The sequence below is a fragment of the Kryptolebias marmoratus genome, linkage group LG4, assembly GCF_001649575.2.
Source record: "Kryptolebias marmoratus isolate JLee-2015 linkage group LG4, ASM164957v2, whole genome shotgun sequence".
Lineage (NCBI taxonomy): Eukaryota > Metazoa > Chordata > Actinopteri > Cyprinodontiformes > Rivulidae > Kryptolebias > Kryptolebias marmoratus.
The window spans coordinates 4,390,704-4,402,768 of NC_051433.1; positions in this window are offsets into that span (position 1 = coordinate 4,390,704).

Genomic DNA, 12,065 nt, shown 5'->3' on the forward strand with positions numbered 1-12,065 from the left:
TTTTCACTTAAACAGTAACAAAATTTTGACACCGTTTACAGTTTTATACATTCTTTTCAAATTTTAATGCACGTGAAAACAGATTTTGATTTAAATTAATAATATGTAAAACCTTAAAATTGAAATATATTGAAATACAGAGCACTGTAACTGTATGTAAGATTACAAAAGTAGCTTATAGGAATGTCCTGATTTCTTCCCCATCCAGCAATTCATTCAGAATTACTGTTCAAAATGATAAAATGTGCACCAGGGCAAAACTGCCATAAGTGTGTTTCTCCTTCTCAAAGGATGTATACAAGAGCTTCGTTTCCCTTTTTCTTAGTTTTGCTGCAGGCTCTCATTTACCCAGACTTTTAGGCTCACAGAAATCATTGTGGGAGTGCTCAAATCACAAGCAAATATCCAACAGTAAGAAGCACATAACTCCTAGAAGAACCCATAAAACCCCTAGTGAGAAATGAGAATGAAATGTTGATTTGAAATCACAACATTCAGCTGTTTCTTGTTCCAGGGTCATCATTAGAGCACATCTTTGCCTGGGAGCAAAATGTCAAAATTAGAGGCAAAAATGCTGCACAAGTGTTATACCGTCAGGACTCAAAGTGTACAGAGCAGAAATGTGTGTACCTTTTTTTTTGGTTGATTGTCACAGCCCTCTTTTTTTATTTTTTATAAACCTTTCTCTAGATATTTTCTGCCAATTAACCCTGCTCCGGGTAAGATTCCACTATCTCAAGCCCCAGCTTTGCGCCTGTGCAGCTTGCGGCGTCCCTCCTCCCTGCGTCTCAGGTATAATTTGCATGCCTCGGTTAAGGCTAGACTGAAGCGGATGAAGCGTTGCAGTTTGAAGGTCTCCCTGCTTTATCTGCAAACTCATAGAAGCCAGGCATATTTGCATTGCTTTTCATTTCCACCAGCTTGGCAGTTCAAATGATAAAGGAAGGAGAACACACTGTACAAACCTTGGTTAACAAAAGAGGACGTGGCGACTGATTTGCATTCGAAAAATATGTGGATAGAGCCCACACAGGGTTGCCTCAGGTCCTATTATCACTCCTCATCAATGCCCGCAGCTGAGGCCTGTTAACATCTATTGCACAGCCCCTGAATGTCAGCCTGGGGTACATTTTATTTTGATCCAAGTTATCTCAGCAAATACAGAACTAGAAACATCTTGGTTTTAATGGTGGACGTTGTTTGCAGTTGAGGAACTTGTCTGACCTGAAGTACACGCCCCTAATGTCTTGTCATCGCTTCGCTCCTTCAATCTCTAACTGCTTTAAGAACACATGTCTCTTATATTGCTCCCACTGCTGCTCACACTTATGTTTTATTTAAAACATTTTAATCATGCAGAAGTTGAATAAAAATTTGATCACTGTACATTATTCAACTTGTCCCCAAGGTAAAGGGTTAGGAATGGCAGGACACCTTGCCCGTGTTTAATAGTTATCAATTTCCACAAGGTTTTTTTGAGCCATCTATTTGTACAAAAATGCTCGAACATAGTTTCTGTAACCGCAGCATTGCCCTAAGTTTGCGTTGTAAAAATGACATCTTTTCAATTGGTAAACTCAAAATAGGTGGAGAACAGCTCAGGGGTTTTATAAGCAATTTTCTTAAAAAGTGATGTTATGTCTTAGAGCCAAAACCACTATTTTAACCTTTGATTTACATTTTTATTGCTAAATGGAACTATTACATGCTCTATGTGTCCCCTTATCCTGCAGTGATTTATTTTCAGTCTATTTGGGTTTTGAGGGGATAGCTTTACTTCCTGTATATCTATTGTTATAACTTTGTGCCACTTTCTCAGCAGGACCTCTGCGTACAGAGTAAAACTTCCTTTTATGTCTTGCAGTGAATCAAGGCAATTTATGCCAACATTTCTTTGACTATTCAAACAAAATGAGTGTGTTTGCATTCAAGTCCAGGTTTTCTCTATTTGGCATCCCTGCTGAATTTGGATCCCAGCCAGAAAACATTTCAGAGGTAAATAACCTGCTGAATATGGCAGTAACCAGGTTGCATTTCACCAGAGGAGGAAAAAGAAAATAGGTTTTGAATTTTTCTCAGCATCAAAAACAACACATCATTTTTGCTTTCTCTGTCTGTTTTTGTGATCGGTGATGCAATCCTGCATCTCCTGCGTCTGAACATTCTTCTGTTTGTGGAACAATATTTACTTTTGGCCAGTTGAATTTAATAGTGTCTTCAACCAGATTTTCAGTGTTCTGACTTACAGCAGATTGGTCCCTTTTTTGGCTCTCACTTTTGTACTTTTTTCCATTTTTCCTCTGCATTTTTATCCTCTCCCTTGTCTTCCTCGTCTTTCTGATTTGTCTCTTAGAGCTGTATTCTTTTGTAGCATATGAAGGTTAACAGAATTACATTTTATTATGGCAAATAGGTAAGACAGGCATGTACTTAGAACATTTTTTAAAGACACCTAATCATCTTTCCTAAATGGTGGCAGCAGGTATGGTTTTTATTCAAAACAAGCCTTTCATTTTTGATGAAAAAAGAAAAGATGTGCATCGGCAGGAAGCTTCTCAGTGTCTTAGCTGTCCGTTTTATAAAATGGACATTTACAGTAACCAACATTGACAGTTTCTATTTTTGTTGCCCTCATTTCTCTGAGACAAATACAGCAATCCAGCACTGTCACCGCAGATGCTGGCTGCCTGGTCCGAAGAGAATCCTTGTCAAAAATGGATGGGATAGGAAAATATCTGAACTGAATATGACTTTATAAGCATCGGCAACTGATCAGATGTTAAAATGTGGTGGTTGAACTGTTGTTCAGCCCAAAGTGTCATTTAAGCTCTATTGACTGATAACTTAAAGCACATTATAGAGGTCAATTATGTTAGAAGTAGTCTAGTTATTTTTAAAGTGATAACTAGTACCTTATCAGCCATGACATCAGTCATAGAGCACGGCATATGGCAAAGTTTTTGTCCAGGCTAGGCTGGATATCTCATCTAAAGGTTACACGAAGAGACTCTAAAGCTATAAAAATAAATACAGGTGGGTAATTTTTGATTTTTGAATTTTTTATTTTAAGTGCCTATCTATATTGATAAATTATCTAATTACTTGTTCTATGTAACACTGTTTGGATATGCAGAGTTGAAATGTTTCAGTTGATCCTTTTAATTATACTAACTTACAACGCTTTATATTCCCCGTCTTCACTTAACCTAAAATATTATCGCTCTGCCATTATGCTGCACATCTCAGAAAGCTTATTGCAAGCAGACAGCAGCATATTCTCATGTCATCACTTTTTTCTCCCTCTCACATCCTCTCACATCTTCACTTAGAGAAGCTTGTTGGTGAAGAAGAGCTGCCAGTCAGTAAGTAGACACGTAAAGGAGTCCGTGTCAGTTATGGTACAGTCATCTGCAGTTCCTCTGCAGAGATGGATCTGCTGCACTCACAGTAGCTGCTGCCTTTAAAAAAAGGGCTAGATTAGGTGCTACATGCTTTATAAAATAGCAAAAAGAAAAAAATAGTCTCACAAATTAATTCATCAGCTCAAGCAAGAGATGTGGACAGGTTACCAGACCATCACAGAGACAAACGTTTAGGCAGGACAAATGAAAGCTTTAGGTTTGTTTCTTGTTCAGCTCAGTAATTGAGATGTTGCATTAAACTTCAGTTTTGTTTTCTGGAGTTGATTAGTTTTTCTACACATATTTTAAACTGATTAGGCCAAAAATTCATTTACAGAATTTGGGGTTTCGACAATAAAACCTTACTTCAAGGATTAAGATTTTATTTCTTAAAAATAAGAAGGAAAAAGACAAATCAAGATAGCCTCAGTTGTTTGGAACCTGGCTCCCTTTTCCAGTCTGTGGGAGTTCTTTCCTTTCTGCAAAACATACAAACATTTTCAGGCACAAGAAGAAACCTCTAAAAATGAATTTTCTGAAATCCATGCAGGGTGTTACAATTATAATCTGCAAATACAAAAAATTTTCATTATTTCATATTTTATCATGAGACAGAATTAGTCACAGGGACACTGAGAGTCTGTGATTTGAAAAAACTCATATTCACAGACCATAAAAGTTCTGCATATGTGCTCACATCTGATTTAAAATTACACATATCTGTGTTGTTCTTCTTTTTGGCTCTGTGCTGCAGAATTTTTAAAGCAATGCTGGCTCTCTTACCACATTATTTATCAATCTAGTTCCAGTGTGTTTGCTTATTATTTTATTTACTTTAAAAACAAAACACACTGTAGCGTTGTACAGCAACCTTGACAATATAAATATAATTTTTTGAACATTATTTATAGAAAAATTCAATCTAAAGATGTAATTTTGGATTATAATGCACCTTTACGTAATCTCATCAGGTAATTAAATGGTTTGCTGCAACAGTACAAGTTTGTTTATAATTTATAAACGTAATCTAAATTTGCAAAAACAACAACTCAGCAAAGCCCAAAGATTTATTTGAGTACAAAGAACACTAGATGCCTTGAAATCAATTAAAAGCAGAAATCAGCAAATCAATCTTTAACAGGAACAGTAATCTCCATTAAATCTGCTGCCTTCTATTCACGTCTCTGTCTTGTCTCACTTTTGTCTTTAGGCTGTCCCTTCAGTGCCTGTTGCCTTATTGACAGGAAAAGTGCAGCTTTTGTTTTTGGATCTGTTAGTGTCGTATGTTTAAAGAGGTCTTCACAATGTGGTTTCACACTTTACACACTTACCTTTCATCCTTTCTCTTTCTCCCTCTTACTTGTTTTTTTTTTTTCCTTTTTCATTTCTTTTTGCATGTAGTCCTTGACATTAGCAAAGCAGCAAAAGACACTCAACCAATCACACTTTTCCAATTTTATTTTATTTTTTTCCTGCTAATTGACTGTCACCTCCATGTATGAACAGAGGAGTGGTGAAGAGTAATGAGTTGTAATGACTTATAATGAGTTATGAGTAAACCGTGTTACAGAGTTACAGTCTGAGCATAATGGCCTCAAAATACATGATGGTGAAAGGAAGGATGGATGAATAGACAGAAGGAAGGAAGGATGGATGGATGGATGGATGGATGGATGGATGGATGGATGGATGGATGGAGGGATAGACAGAAGGATGGATGGATGGATGGATGGATGGATGGATGGATGGATGGACAGACAATGAACACAGATAGATGGACAGATGGATGAATAAACTGGAGAGATAGATGAATAAAAACCACAAGAAAAAAGGAATAAATACACCTTAAACAAGACTAAAAACTGACCCACCAATATTTGAATTTTTGGAACATAATAAGTAGATTTTGCAAATGTGTTGTATGTCCGTGTGTGTGAGTGTGTGTGTGTGTGTGTCTGCCCCTCACCTCTAAGGCAGGCTCAGACTGTCACCTCATTAGTTGTTGACATTTACATTTAGAAAAGAAGGCCCCTTCATTGTTCGTTGTTTCAATCCCAACAAAAGATAGAAGATAAAAAATTATTTAAAAAATCACACAACCGAATTCTCATCTTAAATTTCACTTTTAAGGCTTTTGAATGCTTTTTAAAATGTTATAACGCTTTGTTTCATTTGGTTTCAAGGTGGAGCAGATAATGAAGCACAGGTCTCACAGAAAGATGTTAAGACAGACGAGTATAACAACACGCTGAGTTGTAATTCACTCTTTAATAGAGTAAGCCACCGGTGTGTTGCCTGGCAACATGTGCTATACAGTGTTTAAGAAATGTTCAGACTTTCTTTTTGCTCTGTCACTGTGTGTCTTACAGGCTTCAGCTGCTTTATCTGCTGTTACAGCCAAACCATTCAGTAACTAAACATGTGGCATTTTTCTCATCAAGTTTATTGATGGCTGTTTTGTCTGGTTAGTTTTAGTACAGATATTTGAAAAAAGGTATTTTCCCTCCTTTTTTAAAAGCACATAATGAGTATGTTTTGCAAATAAAGGTTTGATTAATTCTGCAGTTTAAATAAAATGAATAAAATCTGGAACACTGACAATGTTTATGTTATCATTCAGTTATTTGTTTAATAAATTTCTTATTTTTCGCACATTATGTTCATGTATATTTTAATGTAATATTTTGTGGTTAAGAGTCCCATGGAGAAAAATAACTGCTTAAATGACTGGGTGGAGATGAATACTTCAAAACATCTAAAATGTTAATAAAATATTTAAGACATGAACTTTATAAAATTCAGTTTAGCTATGGGATGAAAATTGTTAGGGTTTAAAAATCACACTTTGTAATCCACATTTGAAGCCTAATCCTTTCATGGTCATTGTACTTCTTCTCAAACGAGGCGTTCGGCTTTTCGTTTTGTTTTGATCGAATCACACAGCTTCCTCTGCCTCTTCCTATCAGACTGTTTGGAGTAGCTTACAAGTAGCTGTTGGCTCTTTGGGTAATACCGACCTTGCATGAGATGGAAAAACACAGCTGAAGTAAAAAAATGCTGGCTGGGAAAAATGTAGATCTAGCAAGCAAAAACTGTTCTTTTTGGGAATAGCCAAGTTGAGCAAACAGGATGTCAACAAACAGAAGAGATGCCTGCATAATACACTGAGTAATGAAAATCATCACTACGTACATTTTATTAAATAATATTGCAAACATAGTTGGTAAGATTTCTCCAATGAGCTTCCTTTCACAAGTAAAATATGGGGAACTTTACAGCACTAGGATAATATTTTTATTAGGGCAGTTGTCTTTTTATATTGAACTGTTACCTTAACAAAAAGTCACAATAACACATCCCAGCACTTTCCATACATCGAGTTGATTTAAACCTACAACATCTGTGCTCTGTGAAATGAGTTTACGGACCATAATCCACTGAGCACCTGGTGAAAATGAACAGCAGTAAACTGTAAGCTTCAGTTAGTTTTAGTTAATGTTTTAATGTCACTGCTCATTAACAAAGAGAAAAAAGTTCCCAAAAGAGTACAGTCACTCCTTCTATGCAAATGAACACTAATAGTACATTTACTGAGTGCCAGTGAATTACAGCCAGACAAATTAAAGACATAATTTTCCACAACTGCTGATTTGCCCAGCTGAAAATGAAAGGAAATGTATTAAAAGGTCTGACCATGATGGCACGTATTTGAGTATCTGACGTTTAGCAGTAATCGTTCTGTTATTGTTTGATTTGATGGAACGAACAGAAAAAAAGAAATTAATTTTCTTAATTTTACTTCTCTTAAGTTCTTAAGTTTACTTTCAGCAGCACAGAACAGGTCATATCTAACATTTAATAACCATTTTCTGCAGACATTTTTCAGTTGAAATGTGCAAAACCAGATCAAGTTCAGTTCGGACCTTTATTGTCTCTTATCGTTAAATTGATACGAGACCACTGGACATAAAAACAAGACGAGGCACGAGATAATGCAAGCAATACGATCAAATTTCTCCACAGAAATGACATTTTAAGAGTAATACAATAATAAAGTGGCAGAGAGGGTTTAGCAGATTGGTTAAGGGCATTTATTGCACTTAAAACAAATTAAATGCATATCTTTTGTACTTTAGGTAGCCTGTACCTTTGACCAGATGGTAGAAGAGCAAGTTCTTCCCTTAAAGGCTGTCATTACTGGCTACATTTGACCATGCCTTTTTTTGACTATTTGTTCTAAATTTCTTCAAAGATGGTTGCTGCACACCAATTATCTTACTGTCTGTATTTACAACACAGGACAGAGAATTTTTATTGTGTGCTCAGGTGTTACCATACCAAGAGACAAGGCAAAAGGTAAACTCAATACAGGACCTGTAAAAAAAAGGAGCATCTGTGTTCTTTTTGCATTAAAAGCTATGAGTCTTCGCAGGCCCCTTCTGCAGATTGTAGCTGTGGTCAGGTCAAAGTGAAGTTTCTTGTCTGCAGCTGTCTGCAGGGAATGATGACAGTCGATGCTCTCAGCAGGTGTGTTTGGGCGAGGGTTAATCCTGCTATCCAGGTTCTCAAAATAAAAATAAAAAAAATCTGTCATCGGCCATTGTTGTGTACCACCTTTTTTCTTTTCCTCTCTGACAGCCCTCATTTTTAATTTATTCTACTTTACATTTTATAATGGGTTAAACTATATTTCCTTTAAAACATTGCCCCTTTTATGCCCCCCTGTGCTACTGCTGGTCATTTTACTTAAGGACTGAAACAACAAAAAATTCTCCCACATAAGAAATGATCTGAAACATCGAGACTGATTTAGATCAAAGTTAAGGTTTAGTTGTTTTAAATAAATCATGGTCTGGGGAAAGTTCATGTCCCAAATTTGCTTTGGATGAAGCTAATATCCAAAAGTCTGTGTGGAACAAGTTAAGCAAGAGCTCATTACTCTTCTTTGCATTCATCTTCTGCCAACACTTTAATGTTTCTGTAACTCTGCTTTACCCTCTCTCCTTTGGCATTTACTCTTAGACAGACTCAATTTACATAACGCATTCTTAAGGTTGGCAACCAATCAAAATGACAACCTGCAGCACCAACAAAAAAAAAATGCTCTGGATTAAAAAAAATGTTTAATTAGCATCTCATAAAACCCATCTTACATATTTGTAACACAACACATTTCAATATTCCAAAACAAGTTACATTTAATTATATGCGAGGAGTGTTTTTCTTCTTTTTATTCAAATGGTTTATGTGCTTGTCTTCCTACAATTTTACCCTTTAGCTTAAAAAAAAAAAACTGTTTAGTCTGACAGTAACTTAGTCTATCTTTTCTCTCAATCTGATAACAAAGACTTTGTGAATTTAAGGAGTAGATTATGCTTAATTTGTTAGAATTTACCAAGTTCCTCCAGCGTTTTTTGAGGCAGGAATCCACAGAGAAGGAAATTTAAAAATTGTGAAGTATGCAATTTAAGTAAGAACTAAGTAAGCTTTTTGAATTCATGAAAGTAAAACGTTGTGTTTTTATGTTTTCCAAAGTACAGTTTGATCCCTGTAATACCAGCTCATAAAGACAGCTTCTTTTTTTTTTGGACACCATGGGGTTGGTCCTAAAACTGCATTAATATCAGTTCAGCTCTGAACAGAATACATTGTAGACCAGGCTTTCTTCTTTTTTCCTCCCTTTGGAGACAAGCTCAATAGATGCAAACAGCGAACCTGTTTGAGAAAGATTTTTTGAAACGCTTGTTTTTAAAAACAAATAGTTCTGTTTGTAATTTCCCCTCATCATTTGACGGAGCTGTCATTGAGTACATCAAAATGAGCCATGCTGAAGGCAAATCAATGGTTACAGAAGTGATAATGTTGCTGTCACAGCTTGAAATGTTTTTGTATTTGCTCAAGTCGGTGGGATTTTTTTTTTGATATAGGATTATCACTTTGGCATGAGGTTTAACTGATGAGTTTACAGTTTTAGCTCCTGCCCAAGGGATGCTAGCTGAGATTTCACAAATTAGGTGGCAAATCAGAATAAACTGCAGATCCTTAGGGCTCCTTGTCATTTGATCAACAGCTCAGGTAGCAGAAGGTAGTCTCAGACTATAAATGCCAGCGACAGAATGTGTATACTTCAAATTGGTTGGTGTGAGTTTAATGTTTAATATAGGTTTAATGCTCATGCAATATTAAGAACACAGTAAGAGGGGGTTGCAGGCACTTAAGCCTCCCTCAAACATTTTTTTAAGACTCACAATGGACAGGAGGCCAATACTATTAATTAGGATTCTACTTGTGCTGAGCAAGCCGGAGTGTGAACAATATCTATACTGTTTTTCCATCAGCGATAAATTAAAATGTGGTCCAAGCTGCCCTTTGGGAGGGATTTTAAGCTTCTGAAGGAAGTTGTACCTATATTAATTTTGGTAAGAATTCTGTGGCAAAAGAAAAGAAAGAAAACAAAATTAAACTGAGTTGCCTTGGTAAATTCTACTTTAATTAAAACTAAAATGAATCAAGGCCAAGCATTCTGGCCATTCACTTTAGTGTTTTGGTCAAACATGAAAAAGTGCATTCTCACGCAGTACTGAGAGATGTTCCTTTCAGAGTATATGCTCTGCTATTACCACATCAAATTTGGTTTTATCAAGATATTTTGTTGCTGGAGCTCTTAATACCAGCTGTGTTCTACAATAACATGTTTTTTTAATAATTATTAAGATGAAACTGAGCATTAAAAAAAGCTTGTGACTGAAACTAATGAACTGGTGACATAAACACAAACTGGGTGCTAAAAGTAAGCTTTTCATTTTACGGACTTTGCTGACTTTGGTTTAACTGCCTCAGCAGTGAACCTTTAGGGATTTACAGTCAATTATTGATCTGATAGTGTTCATTATGTTAACTGGTCAGTTTATTTTTATTGAAAAACCGATAACCTTTTGGGTTAAACTTTTTTTTTTAATTATTTCAACTGAGTAAGTGCTTCAGTCGTGGCTTTAGGATTATTTACCTTAATTATACAACAAAGTGAATGTATTTCTGTTCTCTTTCTTCAGAGTGGAATCCACACATTGCTAAGTAGGGGTACCGTTAGCTCAATTCCCACATAAAGACAAAGGATTTGTTTTTTTTGTTTTGTATCTGATCACTGTGTGCTTTGACTAGCATTTGTCCTGAAGTAATCCGTTAGGGCACATAATCAAGCTATGTGCACATTTTCATTATTCCTTGTAAAATAAAAATAAATAAGTTAAAAAATTGAACAGCTGATGTACTATCAGTCACAGAGGAGACGTACGATGTAAACAACACATCACAGGAAAGAATTTCATGTTTAGTTTTACCCTGATGTGTCTTTTTTAAACCTTACTGTTTCTATATTGTACTCCAAAATATGATCATATTTTCTAGCAAAAACATAAATAATTTGATTCTTTGTTGAGCACTTATCTGCAGGAAAACATATAACGTTTTTATTTCAGTATAACTTGTATTATTCTATTCACATGTAAAGTTTAAGGAAGCCCGAGTTAAGGATTTCACATCATAGTATAGAAAAACGTCTGATAGAATGATGCATTGTTATATCTAATCTGAATCTGTTTTGCCATCTAATTTTAAAAATTATGCACTCCTCTATCTGTCCAACAAAACCATTCTATGCAGTCATTTATTTAAAATAGTCATGCGAAAGAGCCAAAATAACTAACTCAAGACTCCTCATTGCCACTCATGGAGCAGCATTCTTGTTCTGCTCCATATAACCAAAATATTCATTATAGCAGGAACTTTATAGCAGACTGAGACAGTCTGTCAGGTCAGCTTTAGGCACTATCACTATCACTCTTTTCCAGCTCCAGGAATTATGTTCATGCTCTGCAATCTTCTCCATTGGCTCCTCATTTTGCTCAATATAAACCCATCATGGTCAACTGTCCGCTTGATTACACACTAACCATACCTTACTCTATAACAGTGATTGCTCTGTATTTGATGCTGTCTTAGAATCTGCAGTAAATGATGGAGCATTCGGGGGGATTATCTATATAGTTCTTCCAACCCGGTCTGCCTTGCGTTCTTCGTTTTGTTGCAGAAGAAAATATGTTGTCTGTGTACCGTGATAGGATGTCAGTTTCTTCACAGCACACTTTCAAAAACACAAGCTGTGATGCCAAGACAATAAATATGATGTACACTTTTGGGCAAGACATATAAAGATATTTTAGTTCTAGAAAAAATAAGAAAGTCCAACATTTGAACAGAGGAACAGGACACAATAAAACTAGTGCACCGTGTAACCCAGTGCTATGTACAACAGATTTCTCTCTATTTTTTGCAGTTTTTTAGGATATCAAAGTTGGAAAAGGTTGAGAAATTTAAACATTTTTCCGTTCAACTGAAGGTTAAAAAATAATTAGTGTTCCAGTTCTTCACTGACTTTACCTTGTGCTATGTTTGGATGCATTATCAAAGGATTTTATAAAGTGCTTTTTAATAACTGAGCTTTACTTTGTTTTCATCCAATAATTAAATTCTGTATCCGCTTTGTTCAGTTCAGGGTCATGGGGAGGGGCGTATCTCGGTTGTGACCAGATGGGGGGAGGTCAAATCACAAAGTACATTCTAGGTTTTGTTTTATTTTATCTTTTATTGTGTTCCATGTGTTGT